This window comes from Schistocerca americana, chromosome 2, assembly GCF_021461395.2.
Source record: "Schistocerca americana isolate TAMUIC-IGC-003095 chromosome 2, iqSchAmer2.1, whole genome shotgun sequence".
Lineage (NCBI taxonomy): Eukaryota > Metazoa > Arthropoda > Insecta > Orthoptera > Acrididae > Schistocerca > Schistocerca americana.
This window is the reverse complement of record NC_060120.1, coordinates 1,038,756,482-1,038,775,961: the sequence shown is the minus strand read 5'-3', so window position 1 is coordinate 1,038,775,961 and position 19,480 is coordinate 1,038,756,482. Positions and strand designations below refer to the sequence as shown.

Sequence of the window (19,480 nt, the reverse complement as noted above, 5' to 3'; positions counted from 1 at the left end):
TCGCGTAACAATGTGTAGCGATACGACATGGAACTGGACTCGCATTCGGGGGGACGATGGTTCAAACCCGCGCCCGGCCATACAGATTTCGGTTTTCCGTTGTTTCACTAAATCGATCCTTTGAAAGGAGACGGCCCATTTCCCTCCCCATCCTTGACACAATCCGAGCTTGTGCTCCGTCTCTAATGACCTCAATGTCGACGGGACGTTAACCCCAGTCTTCCTTCCTTCCTTTTTACCAAACTGAACATTCACATAAGATTAATCGTACGTGAAGCAGGTGGGAGACTTCAGTTCTTTGGTGCAATACTAGGAAAATGCAATGTGTGTAAAGGAGATTGCTTAGAAAACAGAATATTGCTGAAACAGAATATTGCTGAAGTGTGTGGGATCCCTGCCAGTCAGAAATAACAGGGGATATTGAACGTGAACAAGAGCAGCACGAATAGCCACTGGTTTGTTTAACTCAGAAGGTGTATTGGGATGCTGAAGAAACTGACTTGCAGAAACTCGAGGATAGACCCAAACTATTACGAGAAATCCAGCTTAGAATGTTTTAAGAACCAGTTTTAATTGAAGAATCTAGGAATATACCGTAACCCCTTACATACCTCAGAGATGTGATTTCACAAATTACAGAGCACACAGAGGAGTCTAAGCTATCATTCTCCTCATACTCCACACGTGAGTGAAATAGGAAGCACACCTAATAACTGGTACAATGTGAAGTAGCATCTGACATGCACTTCACAGGGGCTTACAAAGTACACAAGGTGATCAGCTGCCCCTGCTGCTGGGATCTGTGTAACCGGCAATGCCTTCAAATACCGCAACAAGATTTTCATATGCTCTCGCTCACTACTTGCAGGTAAAACTAATAGTACCTTTTTGTAAGAAATATACTGTAGTTCAATTTTGTACTGGAATGTGAACATGAAAATCTCGTTCGTGGTATTTGAAGGCGCTCTGGAATGCATTAAAACGAACTGGTCGTAGCAGCTGAATCACACCATACATATATGCAAATGTAGATATCATGGGCATCACGCATTACAATATAGAAGCAGGTCTTACATGTCACAATTTGCTAGAAGTCACAGAAAGAGACAGCCCTTGCGGAACATAAGGTATGAGCACAAAATGTGCTTTCGATTGGTTAAAATGCTGTCAGGAATGTAAGGAAACTGTTGTAAGCGTGCCATGAATCCAAGTCAACTGCCAGTAAATATGATGACAGAAAATCTAACGCAAGTGTCAGAGATACTGTTACAAAATAGGCGACTATAGCTGAAACTGATATTAGAGGAATTGTGGACTAGCAAGGATACTATTAACGCCAGTGTACACAAGGATTTGGTTAAGTTCGAGATCTGTTGTCAATTTGTGTCACACAAACTGAACGACGAACAGAAGATAACATGGACGGTAGCCAACGGAGAGTTCAGAGGTGCGAGAACCAGAAACATATTCGCAGCAAAGGAAATCAGTTCCTCCTGGTGAACGGGAGGGAACCAGTACTGCTACCCGCAAGACATAAAATTGTCATGGTGTTGAGTACAACTCAAGCTTCTGTGGGTGAGCGCCGTTATCGTTTGATGACCGACTTGCAGAATCTGTATGTCCCGTTTTGTACCGTAGTGCTCTGACTTCGTCACTTTCAGGAAAGGACCAGGCGACTTAGCGCAGTATTAAGTCACATTCGCATTCTGGAAGACGGTGGTTCGAATCCCTATCGAGATATCCAAATTTAAGCATAATTGCAGGAGTTGGTGTTCCATAGCTCATATTATTTGCAAAATGTCATATCACCACCTTCAGCTCCTGGTAAAATACTTTATTTGTGCAACCAGTTTCAGTCGTCTGACCATCATCAGGTTCCTAAACATAATCGTCATCTTCACGTAATAAAACAAGAATAATAAACTGTCATCATATCATAACATGAATTACATCGTCAATCTATTGTATGATGACAGTGTATTATCCATGGTTCTATCACCTGTCGATAACGATTTTTTGTTACATCTAATATGATGCTCCAAATACTTTTATGAAACTGATGACTGTCAGACTACTGAAACTGGTAGTATAACTAAGCGGTAATATGACATTTTTCATCGAGATTTAAGTTTTGCGTGGTTTTACCAAATGCTCAAGGCAAATGGTACAGTTCGACTCAAAAGGGCATGGTGAATTTCATTCCACTTCCTTCCCAAATCCGAGCTTCAGCTCTGCCCCTACTGACCTCGTCATCAACGTGACAATAAAATCTCTACCTTCCTTCTTGGCGAACGGGATTTCCACTCACAAATGCAGGAAACTGGCAACGGAGCGAAGGCAGCTCCCCCTGTGGGCTTGAATTATAAAGTGGCAGTCGAATGAACATGACGCCCAGCATCAACACTTTCTCTCCTCTTTATGGTTAAGCTTTTAGTTGTGTGTGCTTTGTGACTTCTATCTCTGGTGCTTCGTTGCCCCTTTACGCTACATATTTTCGTCCAAATGTCGGCATCTGCACCGTACGGCCCGATGAATATAGTGTACTATGTCATAATTGTGTGACACTGTGACATATGGAGGTTTGGGGTGGTTCGGGGAGCGCGCAGAGTTAGCTGAAGTTGTCAAACCGACCGCTCGAATGGTTCAAATGGCTCTAAGCACTATGGGGCTTAACATCTGAGGTCATCAGTCCCCTAGACATAGAACTACTTAAACCTAACTAACCTAAGGATATCACACACATCCATGCCCGAGGCAGGATTCAAACCAGCGACCGTAGCAGCAGCGCGGTTCCAGACTGAAGCGCCTAGAACCGCTTGGCCACAAACCGACCACTCGTGATAACCGGGTAATCCGGGTTCGAGTCCACTCTGGCACACAATTTCATGTCACGAACAAGCTGTACATCTACACTTAAAACAGCTTATGTGAAAGAATTCCCACTTAGCGAATAAATTTCAATTTATTTCGTACAGCTGTGGACCGTGAACAAAGTCTGCTCTTTCCGACATGCAAGTAAAATTCAAAGGTGCTCGTGCCCAAAGGTAGGTTTTGCGCTCAAAGCAACAACGCATAAATCCAGGTTATTTCAGACACAAGGATTTCTTCCTCGTGTACTTGAATCTTGGATTGGACAGGCGACAGTGTTGTGTACCCGTTAAAGCCCGTTACTTTGCAGATTTGTAGCCCATCCGACAGATAGGAATAATGTTTACTACGTTACAGCAACTGGGACGGCATCCTCCTTGATGTATCTACGACCGCCACAGATGCATTTGGCACGTTATTCGGTGACCTTCGCAACATTTATAGACGCTAGTAGACGCAGAAACTAATACGCCGGGACTCTAAATTAGATTTGAGCTCTCACAGATAACGGACTACTGCTATCAGATTCGTACTTTTTTCGATGTTATTGTGTACTCACAAAAAAAAGCAAAAAAAAGTATCGGGAAACGAACGCATTGAGGCGCACAGCTGGCAATGGCTGTGAAGGACACTCTGCTGACGAGCCTTTTGAGAGGCGCCGGAAATAGCCGCGAGAGGGCAGGGTCGGCGCCCGCCTCTCTGCGAGACGATAGGTCGATATTGGGCGGGTCGACAGTGTCACAGGTTGTTCAATCAGAGCCCGCCTGTGATCCGCGGCTGACAGCGCATCGCTGCCTCTGGCGCGACTACAAAGAGCGAATTCCGGGAAATCCGGAAGCGAAGCAGAGGAGCGACGACTGGTCGCAGTCACTTTAATTAACGTTCCTTTTTTTTCTCTTCTGGGAGAAGGACAGTGGACTGAAAACAAATACGGGTGAAAATGGAAAGGTTCGCTGTTCAGTGTTTGTAAACATGAGCACGTCCAATTTCGACCCATAGTGATGCGTCGTTGTGAAGCACGTCTCCCTGTGACGCATGAGATACGTGACCACTTATTCGAAATACAACACGTTACGCTGTCTTGTAACTACGAACTGCTTTGTTTTGCACCAAAGGCTTCTTGCGCAATTACTATGCCAGGCGAGTGTTGCTTAAGGCACTGAATCGTAATTGGAAGGATGCGATTCGAATTCCTATGCAGATACAAACATTCACGTCTTTTTATCCGCAGTTACTTGTAGTCAGAGAAAGGACGGTTCCTTAATCAAAGCCAGTGCCGATTTCCTTCGCTGTCCTTGTCGTTCTACTTCGCCGTCAATAGAGTTATCCCTTAAAGACGTCCGGTTGAAACGGCATTTTAAAAACGCCGTGCGACAGTGGCCCCAACTGTAATGAATATATCGTAAGGAATTTTTGGCTGGGAGATCCTAAAAAGGTTTTTCAACTCACCTAATTGGAAAGTTAACAAGATTCTCTTAAAAATAATCTAAAACCGACTGAAACCGTACGTAGACAGAGAGCTGTTGAGTGAGCAAGCAGAGCGTAGAACAGGTAGCGGCACCTGGGATCAAATAGCAAACATGAAGATGGATCATGGAAAATGCCATAGAATGCCTACAAGACCTTTTTATGTGGTTCATAGACTGTACAAAACATCTGACTACGTTAAATCAACTTAAATTTATGGGAACTACTGGGATTCATGGGGTTATCACAACTCCTTATATATCTAATAAGAAATTTTACAAAAACCAAGGGGCAACAGCAAAAAATACAGCAACAATATACAAAAACTTTCGGGGTCCTTAAAGAGTCGCACAGAGATGGATTTGATCTCTGTTTCTTTTCAATTTCTATGTTGAATACGTAATGAGAACTGTACGTCTAATAGAAAATGATTTAAAAGTCAGTATTACGCAGGTTGTTAACAGGGTCAGGAACTGAACCTCTTTACGGCTACTTATAAGTCGTCATTCGTCTTCCAAAATATTAAAAGTACTCTATGCACCAGGTCTAGACCCCCCCTCGCCCCTTAGAAACTATCGCACAGACGCCATTGGTTTTGGATAACTTGTGCCACTGTCTGTCAGTAGTCAAGGTATACATACATACCAGAACAATACATACGCGTCCTAATAATTCACATAAATCCACCTGATGGAGGTGTAACCATCCGAAACGCATTGTGGAAATAGTTAATATTATACCTCGTTACAGTAATTTCTAAGTTAATTTTCAGTTCGCATTAGGATTAAGGTAAATAATACAATAAAACGTGCCCACTGCCATGCCAGTGAGACAGAATCGAAGTAATGCTGTAGATCACGGGTAGTCAACTGTTTTTAACTTCCGCCCACTTTTGTACCTCTGCCGCGCACTTGTTGCACAGCTATAGTGATTTATAAAGTTGGAATGTAACCTTATAAGCAGAGATAGCAAGTTCAAGCGTATAATAATAACATACCAAAACCAAATGAATATGTTTCTAAAATTATTACCACCTGCCGCCCACCATGAAAGCTGGAACGCCCACTTCTGGGCGGTAGTGACGGGATTGAGTACCACTACTGTACATCTACATCTACATGGATACTCTGCAAATCACATTTAAGTGCTAGGCAGAGGGTTGATCGAACCACCTTCACAATCTCTATTATTCCAATCTCGTATATCGCGCGTAAAGAACGAACACCTATATCTCTCCGTACGAGCTCTGATTTCCCTTATTTTATTGTGGTGATCGTTTCTTCCTATGTAGGTCGGTGTCAACAAAATATTTTCGCATTCGGAAGAGAAAGTTGGTGATTGGAATTTCGTGAGAAGATTACGTCGCAACGAAAAACGCCTTTCTTTTAATGATGTCCAGCTAAAATCCTGTAAAATTTCAGTGACACTCTCTCCCATATTTCGCGATAATACAAAACTGTAGGTAATGTACAGTTGATTCTTGTTAATTCGAATAATACATCGAATTTATCGATAGATCGAACTAGTTGTCCTAGTTTTGAAAATACGTCCGTAAATCGACGAATTTCTGTGTGCTTTGGTACAGACGACAAATCGAAGCGACTGTCATGACATACCGTCCACAAATACTCCATTACTCGGCGTCAGTGGCTACCTATCACTTCATAATTCGACTGTTTCATCAATAATTATTTCTGTAATTGTTCAGACACTCAATTCTTTGTGGCGCTCCTTTCTTTACTAAACAATGAATATCGTAGCCGAGTAGATAATGACTTCGGAAAGTACAAGCTTATGATTCTCGTAGGACCGTCCATCTTAGAACAAAGAACATTAGATTATTTCTCACCTACCACGCTGGAAATCACTTAAGCAGAAAACAATCTTAGCTTTTTTAAACTTTTTCTTGTGCCTGATGCCCTCGCGACTATTTCTTCGTTCCACCTTGACCACTCAGACTCTCTTTACAATTACGCTCAATTATTGAACCATTTATGAGGAACGTTGCACTTGGAGTTATCGAGTGTCGACGGTATAACACCGGCTCGCGCCTCCCTTTGTCTCCCGACGGCAGCTAGCACGACTGCTGCCATCTATTGGCCCTCGAGCGAGTTACGTTGATGGTGCTGCCCTCTGGCGCGGCCTACGTGACGCGCGGCCCTTCCTCTCGACCTGTATGTCTCTGTCTCTGCTGTTTTTTGCCCCCGCCCACTGCAGCGTATCCCATCTCGCGCGGAATATTAATGCAAGGCGCGGCGTGTCGCGCATCAAAGCCTCTCAGCTAAATGAGCGCTGGCGCGATGAGACGCTGGGCGGAGCCCGTCTCCCGCCCCTAGCACGGACAAAGTGAATGGGGCCGGAGCGACGGTGTATGCGGGACCGCCTATCTGTCAACAGTAAACGGCTCTCCGGATTACAGGCGAGGACCGCCGACATCAACGCAGTCGAAACAGCAAATGGAGACAGTGGTTTGCTTGTACAAAACCCCTTTCCCTACAGCGCTTAGTAAAGGAAGTATAATTATGACAAAACCACAGCAGGCAACCGCCATTTAGTCAAATGCGATAGTTAGTTTTGAGCCTAACCTAATCTTCAAATGGTGAAATATATTTTACATGAAATTTAAATGTTTGCAAAGCTAGTATTACACTATCAAAATTTCTTTGACAAAGAATGTCAAAGATATTACACTATCATAAAATATTTCGTCATAGTTCCTTCGTCACTATCAAATTTTCTTAGACGAAGTTTCTTTGTCAAATAAAATTTGATAGTGTAATAAGGAACCTTGTCAAAGTTAGACCTTAATAAAATTTTCTCTGATCAGATCTAGCATCTCGCCTTGTATTTTATCAAAGAAATCGTTCGTCTTTTGTTTACTGCATTGAGAAATGTAACCGGTTGGAGCTGTTTGACGTTTAAAAATATAAACATGGCCGCAAAGTCCGTGATCCCATATGACTTTGGCGAATGCGCAGTGAAGGAACTATGACGAAATATTTGATGAAAGTGTAATTAGACTGTGTGATACCACCTTCTGCACGATGTTAAAGACCTCAGTCAAAGAAATATGATTAATATTTGATCAAATATCTTCGACAAAGAAAAACTGACAGTGTAATACCAGTCTAATAATCTCCAACGCAGAACAAGATGGTGGACTCAAAGAAATATTTAATCAGTGTTATTTTAGGTTAAAAAAAACACTATGTAATCGCAAGGATAGGAACACAGCAATCACTCTCAATCCCATTAGTTTTCTTATTCTTGCGTATCGAGATTTCAGCTATACATGGCCATCTTCTGTGCTAAAATACAAGGAAATTACAGAATCAGAACTGACTTACATAAAATAGTAAGTAAAAGGCCACGTTATCCAATAGTCCATTCTAGTCAACATACCAAATGAGTGAGTTGCAATCCAATAAACTCGTGGCAGTACATTTCAAACTGATATGTAACTGTATTTTATCAAGACGCTCTCCAAATTTTTTTAACTTTTTTTTTTTAATTTCTATTTCTAACTTCTTGTAACAGTTCTGTTTATGAAAGTTGTACGGACCTATTAACGATGCTTTGCATAAGTTTTAGTGGATCATTTCACCACTGATGTGCGAACAAACACATTGTAAGTCGGCATTTCTTGATGTATTTAAAATTATATGCAAATATACTTGATGATTTTATTTATAGAAAAGGGTTTTTAAAGTACGTGTAAAGCTGAGGCTGCTGTACGTGTAAAGAACCACAGCGGCTTCCTCCTGCCTGTACACCAGTAAGGTCATATGTTGAGATGAAATGTCGCGAGTTTGTTGGATTGTAACGCATTCAAACGGTGTGTTGACTAGAATGGATCGTTGCTATTGGATAACATGGTGTTTTACGTATTGTGCTGTGTAAATCAAATTCTGATTGTTTAATTTCCTTGTATTTTAGCACAAAAGATGGTTATTTACAGCTGAAATCTGGATATGAAAGAATAATAAAAGCTGCTGGGATTGCGATTAATCGCTGTGTTCCTATCTTTCCTTATAGTCTACGGTCGTAGTGCACAATGGCTCCTAATGGAATCAAAGGAACTATTTAATCGGAAGAAATATTAAAAATTGGGCACTAAAGTATGCAAACGTTTAAAAACCACCTAGCTCCGAAACCAAGTTACATGTAAATAAAGTGTTTCGTCCACAAAATGGCGGGTGGTAGCGCTCATTTCTTATTGTTACATTTCATTGCAACTGCGGGGTTCTCACGCTATCCTGCATAAAACAATTAGCAAAATAAAAGTGGTGTACAGAAAAAATTTCGCTCTTATGTCGCAAATCACAAACATAGTTGAGATATATAACAGAAAATATGTTATCGGACTTCCGTTGATTGTGAAAACTGTGCACCACATGGAAGAGCAAAAGAGTGTCACACAAAACAGAATGAAAAAACGAAACAACAAAATGGTACACCTAAACACACAAAACACTAACGAAGATAATCAAAAACAGATTGAACATGAGTACCGGTAATGCGTTCGCTATGGCTGCCTCAGGCATAACGTTACGAATCACACAGGGCTAAGGCCGGTATTACACTGTTTTTCTTTAACAAAGTTTCTTTGTGAAACAAAATTTGGTGGCGAAATAAGGAACTCTGTCGAAGTTAGGCCTCGGTCAAATTTTCTTTGATCAACAATAGCGCCTCGGCTTAGATTCGATCAAGGCAAACGCGTTCGTCTTCTGGTTACTGCATGAAGAAATGTAACCGCTTAGAGCGCTAGAAACGTACGAGGCAGATGAAGCACTGTATAATTTTCGGATTCCGAATATAAAAATAGAGTAAGAAGAAGTTTAAACTGTGCCTGAGGTGCAAAATAAGACGTTTGAAACTATCATTTTGAACAGTATCTCATTTCCAGAACATACAAATAATAGTATGCTCCAAAACCCGACATTTCGTTTGTGTACACACTAATTTGTTAGCTACCGTAGTCACAGTAGATTGATAATTACACTCTACATTAGTACATTCGCCGGCCGAAGTGGCCGTGCGGTTCTAGGCGCTGCAGTCTGGAACCGCGAGACCGCTACGGTCGCAGGTTCGAATCCTGCCTCGAGCATGGATGTGTGTGATGTCCTTAGGTTAGTTAGATTTCAGTAGTTGTAAGTTCTAGGGGACTAATGACACAGAAGTTGAGTCCCATAGTGCTCAGAGCCATTTGAACCATTAGTACATTCGGGACACACGAACACCTGGTTTTTAATATTCGTTCTTCAACAGCGGAAACTGAACGTTGTTGCACAAAATTTCTCATTCAAAATCATACTTACTCATTCGCCGCTATAAGCCTTAAAAGTAATTAACGAAATTTTAAAAACAATTTTCCTTAATTATACCTTCATGGTAAGTGCGAGAGAAATTATACTGTGAGTAAGTGGTATTTTATTAATCATCGAATTTATCGATAGATCGAACTAGTTGCCCTAGTTTTGAAAATACGTCCGAATCGACGAATTTCTGTGTGCTTTGCTACAGACGACAAATCACTGCTCAAAACGAAAATGGCGTATGTAACAGTTTTACAACGGGAAAGAATCTGAAGAGTCTTCAAAATGTCTGAGATCCCCTTAGTGTATCTGGACCCTTTCCAAAATCATGATTATAAAATGTTGTCTGGGTAACGAATACGCAACAAACGAGAGCATATTTAATACGCGGTAGGCCTACATGTTTCCGCGCTCTATGTGGCCGTTGTCTGATTAATAATCGCTGGAAAAAAAAAGAAAATCAGTCGCTTGCTGCAAACTACAGGGCTCTTCCCTCCCTCCCTCCCTCTCTCCCTCTCTCTCTCTCTCTCTCTCTCAGTTACTGTTACTAATGCAGCAAGAGGGTGTAGATGGCTACGACTGTATTTACTCTGCCTTCCGAAAGTGTCTAGCACTGACAACAACCAACCCAGGAAGTGCACGCTATTGAGGTAAAACGTTCGCGTGCAGTATTCTCGCCCGTATCTGCCCTGCACGAAACATACCATTGCAGAGCTCGCGTGATAGCACGACATGGCATGCAGCTGGTTAATTGTATGTCCCACGTGAATCAAGCCCCTCATGGGCGTTACCTGCTACAACGTTACCAGTCTAAAGGCTGAAAGGCACATGACAGCCGGCACGTATGCTACAATGTAGGCATTTATTTCTCAGCTTTGCGCTACATTGCAAGCGGCAGTATTTGCATAGCCTGCTGTACGAGAATTTCTTCTCGTGTTCGTTTGGATATCAGGTCATTCTTCGGCCGCGAGGCCTTTGAGGTAGTCATTAAAAGCAATACGGGGTCATAAGCACAAACAAAAATGTTACCGGTATATACTACGATTTGGAGTATATTTATTTGTTTTCTGATATTAGACGACATTTCTCCGCGAGATACACAGCAACTGTACATATCTGAAGAAAAAAGAATTTTTACAGTCTCTGTTGCATGACATACGCAATTAATGACTAGTTTCGACCATATAAATGAGCACCTTTAGGTCTGAGTGGCTGACCAAACAAAATCTTCCGGTAAAAGTAATCAGCCTGGAACCACAAAATAACGAAATTCTAAAACACCATCACCAAACCCTTGATGACCGGGTCTGTTAGTACGCAACATATTTTATCCCGTACCAATAGAAACGGTTATCAAGGCTTTGAAGCCTGACGTGTTAGCATTTCTGTATTGTGTAACTGCAGGCCTACTACTTTTCCCAAAACATTTTCGCCTATCATCCACTCAAATCTGAAGATGCTCATCATATATGATTGAAGTTAGTGATCCAACTACTGTAAAAATAAACTTTTTTTTTCCTTCATGTGAAATGTAGCTTGAACGCGAATATTTTTTGTTCAGCTTACCCGGAACCATTCTGAATATCTACTTTATTAAACAGATAACTGCAAGCAGTCTTTCTTTTTTTTCATGTTTCCATTACGTGTTCCGTTGTTCACGGTATGTGAAGCGCGTAATGCGGGGTGTAAGAAAAAGCATCCTGGATCACATGTAGACGATTTACTCGCAACAATATTATACAGGATTAATTCTACAAAATGTGTACTGGAAACGAAAATATGAGTGACTGCTTACAGATAATTGTGTTATTTCAACCGAAATTATATGTTGTTTACCTATGTCAGTTCTCTCTTTTCTGTAGCGTGCTGTTCGTACACTTTATACGTAAAGTATGTCTGTTACACCACCACTAAATATTAAACAATAGCGCCGGGCTTAATTTGGCCCTCTTGACACCGAACGAGGTGGCGCAATGGTTAGTACATTCGATTCACATTAGGATGGACAACGGTTCAAATCGGTGTAAAGTCTTCGAGATTTAGCTTTTCCGTGATTTCCCTAAATCGCCCGAGACAAATGTTAGGATGGTTGAAACATTTCGAGCTTGTGCGCCGTCTCTAATGACCTCGATGCAGACGGGACATTAAATCTTAAGCTTGCTTCCTTCCTTCCATCCTTGCCCTCCTCATGCGCAATAAATGGAGCCACTCCCCTATGCAAAAATGCATGCGGAGTAAACAGGAAACAGAAAATATTACCGAACCTTGTGGCACACTTGTTTAGACATTCGACAAGTTTTCTGCAAGGGAGGAATTTTAGGTTTCACATACGTCAGCGGCAATACCAAAGGGTATAAGGCAAACTAAACGGAAGAGAGACAGGAAATATAATCAGGCGTATCCATTTCAAATGAACCATTCCGACATCTGGCATAGATTTTAGTGAAACCATGGCAATCCTTATCGGGGTGGATGCGGCGAACCGTCGTTCTCCTGAATGTGACTCCAAAGTGCTAATCAAACAGCCACCTAGCGTGTTTTATTTTTTTTTGCAGGTGTGAGGGCTGAAACCTAACATTCACCCAAATACGCAAGCAGATATCACCTGAATAATTTTCTTCACAACCAAGAGTTAACTCCGGTTTCTTTCTGTTGTAGCTACCATTGTTTTCACCCTTCCTAACATTATTATTTTTTAGATGTTAAAATTCCAAACTAAGCAATATTTTTTCTGGGTATTGTAAAATAACTATCACTCCATAAATAAAATTATCGTTTCGGCGACGCTTTTATTGATCTAGTGACAGATGTTTTATTACATGACGCGGCTTTGTATCAAGAAAAATTTCATGTCAGGTGATGCCGGCTGCGGAATCCTACGTACGTACAACAACAGCTCTTGTTATTTGTGTGTCATAATAAATGCATGCATAAAATTACGAAAATTACGAATAAATAAATAAGCAACCAGGCGAATTAATTGTTTACAGCCTGATTTGTAGCCTTTTTCATTTATAAAACAGAGATGAACTTCCATATTCTGATCTATTTTCACAGTGTCCATAGTTAACTCGACTGTGTACAATACGCCGGTGTAGCCCTTTGCTCTTTCATAATTATGGGAACTGCAAGTTCCGACTCTATTAAAAACAAGTGTTAACTAGTAAATTGCATCAACCGGAAAAGCAACTGGTATTATGCATTCAACAAGTAATCTTTCGAGCATGGAGGGGAAAAAAGTGCAACAAATAGAATCACAACCCGTTTAATGTTATCGATAGCTGTGTAATGTAATGCTCAGAGCATGAAGATAATTTCTTCCGAGCCTCCAGTTATATTTGCCAGCTACCGACGGGCCGTCTTTCTTTCCACAGCGAGAGGAAATATCTGTGTTGGATTTTTCCCCTGTCAACAGTGGCACGAGGAAATATTGACACAAGCGTCAGGGCTGCTGGAATCTGATTTCCGGCGGCTCTTTTTGTGAACGGACACAAGCTGTCCATTTATTTTAGTACACTGTCAACAGTGGGCTCGGTAGCCGCTGTCTTAAAATGTCAACACCACGTGTTTATTGTGTCACAAATCCTATCTTCCGCGGTAATTTACCTGACGTGGGGCATCTGTGTAAATTTAAACTCCGGTAGCCTGTCCGCAGTCCTAGCATATCATCATTATTTCTCAGCCTAACCTCAATTCGTAAATAGATGCCGGGCTTCCTCCAACGGAGAACTCAGTGGTGTTTGTGGGTATCTCGTGTGTGAAGGATGCGCTTTACTTCCCCCTTCCTCACCTCTGCTTTCGTTCGAGCCGACGCTTTCGATGACCGTAGTGCTGCACGTTCTACAGTCGTCTCACTACTTCACCGGTAACAACAGAAACGATGTGCGTGCCATCTGTCAATGATTTGTGTAAGCAGTGTTCGGTTTGGTAAGACGGTTGCCCGCAAACGTGAAGTCCCAGTTCTAAATCCAGTTCGGCAGACAGTTCTAATCTATCAGAAACTTCCAATGGGCTTCGTACTCCCCGGTTTGTTTTACATATGTCTTCGTATTGCGTGTGACTGGTGGAAAAATGGAAACGTATTTTCCCTGGTAGGCGAAGAAAACTCCCCGAAAGGACGCGTCCAACCTGGGCGGCTAAAATAAATACGACGTAAGGATTCGATTTGAGACTTTACACTGAGATAATAACGAAAAACAATAATGGTAAAAAAGAAAACAGAACAGAACCTAGCTGAATGTCTGGGGAGGCAAAACTTGGTTTTAGACTTCATCATTACGTCAGACATGAAGCCTAGACTTCATCGTACATCAGAAATGAGACCTCTCTCATCGATTTAGATCTTTTGTCGAAGAACATTCCGAGCATTTTTTATTGCCAACGAAATGCATTACAATTCACAGTCTGCGTAACTGACACAGATTCTAATTGTAACACACGATAGCGTACCCTTAACAAAGTAAGTGAACATTTAAGTTTCTCTACCGAGACAATGGTGCTGGATATACCAGCGAGAATCGCTTAAAAGCTCACAGTTGTTGCATATAAGGCGGATACTGTGTCAGAAATACAGCCGGGAGTACTTAACTTTGCCACTTAACTGTCATTTCTAATCGCAAAAAGTCTACCACCGGCCAGGACGATTAACAATATTAAGTATACGGCTGACTTGTTGATGTCGCTTTGTTTCAGGTGCTGCTGATATGTAAACACACCGTCTGTATTGAGATTACTTCCGTCTCGATGTCGCAAGTTGCTCTTGCACGATCTGACATGGCAGCCTGACGTGATGCAAATTGGCGGCTAAGACTTTATAACCAGTTTGTCCTAGTAATTTAGAAAAATCAAATATCTCTTCATTCGTCCATCTATCTTCGTATGCAAGGTGCAAAAAATGGAGGTACAACAGATTACGGCAGGAGAGGAGATGGAGTGGCGAGCGGAGAGCCTATTATTTACTCTTACAGACGAACCTCCGGTAGTAACAAGATAGAACAAAGGTCTCTTTACGGCGCTGTAACTTCATATACATTTTATGTATATAATTTATCGGTTACTAGTATTTGTTTTTAAATACAGTAGCTCTCTGCAAGATTGTCCAGTTTTTCGTACACGGACGTTTTGCCTCAACGCATAATTACGTCATAGGACACAGCAGAAACGCGGAAGAGAAATCGCTGCACTCATTTTTCGCATAACACATCATTGGCAGAGGAGAAAGGAGCGATAAGTCACAGGGGATCGAACCCGTGACCTTTCGATATGTAGTCTAGCACATCTCTTATTCCCCGTTCCGGAATAGACATGTCCCGTTTCGTGTTGTAGATTTCACAAAAGCGAATTCAAATTGTATATCATTCTCAAGTGATAAATTATCACGAAGTGTGTAAAATTTGACGCTTTCTTGGTAGTTATCACTTGATAATGATAATTTCGTGTGTATCAACGTCTTTGAACGGGACACCACTTCGGGAACGTGCGTCCACAATCTATCCGTTATCCAGTCGGGGAAAGGGAACCTACAGTCTGACGTGGAACCTGAACTGTACGTGTCGGTTCTGGCAACTCCCTACATTATTGAGAAACGGGTGGTAGATCAATGACAAACTGAAAATTACCGTCGTCCGAGCGGTATGGGATCCGGCGTCCTATCGATTTCCACGCACGCGCTTTTCCACTAAACCTCCAGCCCCGACAGTCATTAGTTGCCAATGGCACACATCCAGGTATCGCAAACGTGAATCACACAAATCGAGTAACAGCCTTATCGACGTAGGTAAACAGAAAGAAAACGGTTTAGTCTTTGTTGTATGCAAACACTCGTATGCGCACAGTACCGTTCGTAATTTTACTATCAGATATAGGGATGTGCTAATCGTTAAAACGAAGGATTGGGATCCATAGAAACTCCCTAACGTATATCACATGTGAGCTACAGCAACCGTAACTGTCGAGTGCACAGAGTATTTTCGGAATTCGAAGGTTTGGGCATAGCAGATATAAATTTATATTGTTTTAAATAGGAACTCATCTCTAGAAACCTAAAGTTCCCAATTTTATCACATTAACTACTCATGGTATGGAGATCCGGCCCACGATAGAGCATCGGTTCTTTACACCTAACTACAAAGTGTTCTCACAACGGGGCAGAGGGCCACACAATTAAGAACAGATGGGAGGGGATTACCAGTTCCGGCATTTGCCCCACAATCAAGGTAAATCTCTCGAAAACTTTCTTCGAAACTGAGGATGGAACTATTTTTCAATTTACTTTTATCCATATTTTGCAGATGTGCTCGTGACTGTATTCATTACACTGGAAGTATGCATAGTAACGCGTTGAGTCACGAAGTTCCGTGTTTTATTGAATCACACCACGCATTTCGGACCTTGTGGGTCCATCATCAGGTGCAAATCGTTTTAATAGTCCATTTACTTCAGCTCTTGAGCGCAGATGCGAAGCTTCGAAATTCGCTAATCAAACAACGGAAAATATGATGAGAAACAGTGAAAAATTTACCGGAAGATCCACGAAGAACATTTTTAACGAATGTCAGAAAACGATGATTTATGCATTCTGTAATTACACATAACATCACTCAAGGTGTATTGCCTTATTTAATGAAAATAACAGAACGAATAAATCAAAGTTTGCTGAGATTAAAGTGTAATACGATCTTCCTTGATCTTTCGATAAGTTTTTTTACTGTTTCTCATCATATTGTCTTATTTGATTCACGAATTTCGAACTTAAACATCTAATCTTCTCACAGCAGGAACATAGGCTTCGCGTCATCTCGCTCAGCAGCTAAGTCAGTAATGTATCAAAATGATTCCCACCAGTTGATGGACCCGTAGAGACCCAAACTCATTGTGTGACTAAATAAAACACGAAAATTTGAGACTGAAGACGTTATTATTCATACTTATTGTGTCTTTTCCTTTCTTTCTGGGACAGCGTTATCCATGGATAACATTGTCCTACACAAATAGCAAACTTTTGTGTGTGTGTGTATGAGTATACGGTAATACCACGCCTTATGAGTAACCATGTGAAGTAATATATCGCATTATCTGGCGATAAAGTGCGATTTAGTAATTATAATTACTACATTAATTTTGTATTCAACTGACTAATGTGGCAACAGTGCTCAGTGCAAACCGCTGTTGATAATCGTGGAGCAATATTAGTGGAAGAGGATTCGACTGTACACTTAACAATGAGATAAAAGGATACCGCACGCTTCGTTCGTCACAAGTAACTACCATTATTTGCATTTCTGATTTCTTACACTCGGACATCATAGCCTCAATAATTTCCAAAAAAGACGTATTCATTTCCGTAAGGATTACTGAATTAAAATAATGTTTCTTTGTTTTATTCTGCATATCCGCTTTCGGCTTTTGCGCCTATAACGCGACAACGAGCTCATATTTCACAAAAATATAACACAAACACAACCAACTTGTCTGTAGCGTCATAATATCAATACAGTGAAGTACCAGACCTAGTTACTTCAATCAGAGAATCCTCAGATTAAAGTCGGCGCAAAAAATAAAATCATAAACTGTTTGCACATTTGTATATATTACCTAGAATACAATAGATATACGTGGCGATTATCTCTTTGTTTGTATTCCAAGTATACTACATATTGTGTTCATACCCTGGTATCTTGTATCTGTTTTATACTAGACTGTGGACACACTTGTTCAGTTTTTGATTTCAGTTTCGACGTGCAAGAGTAATATTGCTCAAATTCATTAAGTGCTTCACTGTTTTTTAGTTACTTATGACAGCAGACGCAGCTTAATTTGTATGGGTATTGTATTTTTTAATATGTATGGGTATTGTATTTTTTAACTAAGTCCTTCTAAGTTCTTTGTTAGTTGTACAGGCGCTTGGCAACAACTAAATGGCGGAACCGATCTGTAATGGAAAATAAAATATAAATATTTTTTGCTAACTGAAAATCCTTTATGTAGCCGTTCTATACAATTGCGTGGGCCTATTAGTTGGTTGCGTATGTAGGAAGTTTTAAAGAGTCATTCTTTCACCTAGCGGAGTACGTTATGTTACAATTTTCGCTATAAAAGCATGCAACAGGAGTTTAGAAGCATCCTGTATATATCAAATTTATTTTTCGATCACCTAACGTCGTGGGATAACACATACTGCGTGTGTTCAAGGATTTAACAGTTTATTGGTAGTAATATTAGAGGCGGCAGTTCGTGTTTACAAAACGTAAATAACATTTGGGTAAGTACAGCATGTTGAAACAACTATTTCGACGTAGAGCCATTCCCAGTTCAATCGTTAAATAAAACAACTAGTTTCGACATTACTCAGAAAATTTATTCCTCAGGAGCTCAGACTAAATTTCACAATTATATGATATGGCTATGGTCCAACAGGGCGACTAAAATAAACGCTAACTCTTGCATTGATCACCACTCACAGAGAACAGAACACAACGCAACACTCGAGCGCAGGCAGCGTTATGGTTACCACCACGATTACATACTTTTTAAGTTTCCGCACTCTGGTTTCACCGTATACACAATAAGCTGTTCATATTACCGTATGATACACATAAAATATCAGAATTACGACACAGTATGTGTAAGTAAAATACACGGTATCATGATTGGAGTGTCGATTTACACTTCTCGAACAAAGGAATATTCTTTCTTGCGTGACAAGAAGCTCGTGTTTAAGAATGATCAAAATTTGCAACAAGCAGAGGTAATCGTACCATTATAACAGTGACAATTTGCTCTACGATTCAAGTTAATGTTTTGTACCGAAAATGTAGATATAATTGCATAATGCTGATTGCACTGTTCTTTATTATTATTTCAAAGTTAGCTGTCGCATTTCTTAAAATCGGAGTTAGTTCTGTTTCTGATCGGGCGGAACGGTAACTTAAAAGCACGCCAGCTGTTAGTGCGCAGCCGATTCCAGCAACACTAACGGAATCGCAAACTGCTTTGCCTGCAGAGAAACAAAACGAATTTCTTTTTCAACTGTTCTCTGTAACCGTAGCAGTATTTTGATAGTGTGTGCTGTCAGACATGAAACTGGTAAGCGACAGGGCTCGCAACGAACGCCAGTCGACGACCGCTGTACCAGCAGCATGTCTGTAGCAGCTACGTACCTGTTGTGGCCGTTGGCGTGGCGCAGCGACGCGCGGCGGACGACTGCCGAACTAGTCGCGCGTAGAGGCCAGTAATATTGGCCGGCGGCCGCCCCCACCCCCTGCGCCGCCGCTGGAGGCCTGCCTACGTGACCCGCGCTGCAGGAGGCCCAAGGCCAGCACGCCGCGCTGGCGGCTCGGCTCGGGCCCTTCGTTTGTTTATGCTGGGGCTCCGCTGCGTGGATCCAGCCTCCCACTCCCCACACCCCTGCCACCACCATACCGCCACCACCCCCCCCCCTCCCGCCGAGCCTTGCTGCGCTGTTCTTTTTTCGTTGACGTCCCAGAACTGGCTCCCCCCTCCTTCCCTCCAGCGGACACGCAGACCGGGCCTATTCGTTACGTCGTAAATAAGGTTTTTATTGTCACTAGCGCTACTGACGCAGTTGTCGGTGGCGTGGGAGTCCTGTTTAGTGTTTACATATGTAACGGCCCTTTGTTGGAGTCCTACCGGGCGCAAGGGAGATGTGACAGGAGTATTACTGGGTCACTTGTTACGGGACGCCTGCAAACGTGCGTAGTAAGAAATAGTAATGCAGCGACTCGCTCTTTCAAGGTCTCCAGCGGTACACATTAGTTGTCTTCTACGGCTCTACGGCGTAAATGTGAAGCAAACCTGAACGACTTCTGTCG

The 19,480-nt window shown here is 41.7% G+C and overlaps 1 long non-coding RNA gene across 1 annotated transcript in view; it reads right to left on the bottom strand.

Annotated features, from left to right (window-relative positions):
• The window catches only part of LOC124596434, a 28,438-nt gene extending 9,507 nt beyond the window's left edge, over positions 1–18,931 (bottom strand). Inside the window, exon 1 of the long non-coding RNA XR_006978297.1 lies at positions 18,809–18,931. This is a non-coding gene — a long non-coding RNA (uncharacterized LOC124596434). The remainder of the gene's footprint in view (positions 1–18,808) is intronic.
• Positions 18,932–19,480: the final 549 nt, after the last annotated feature.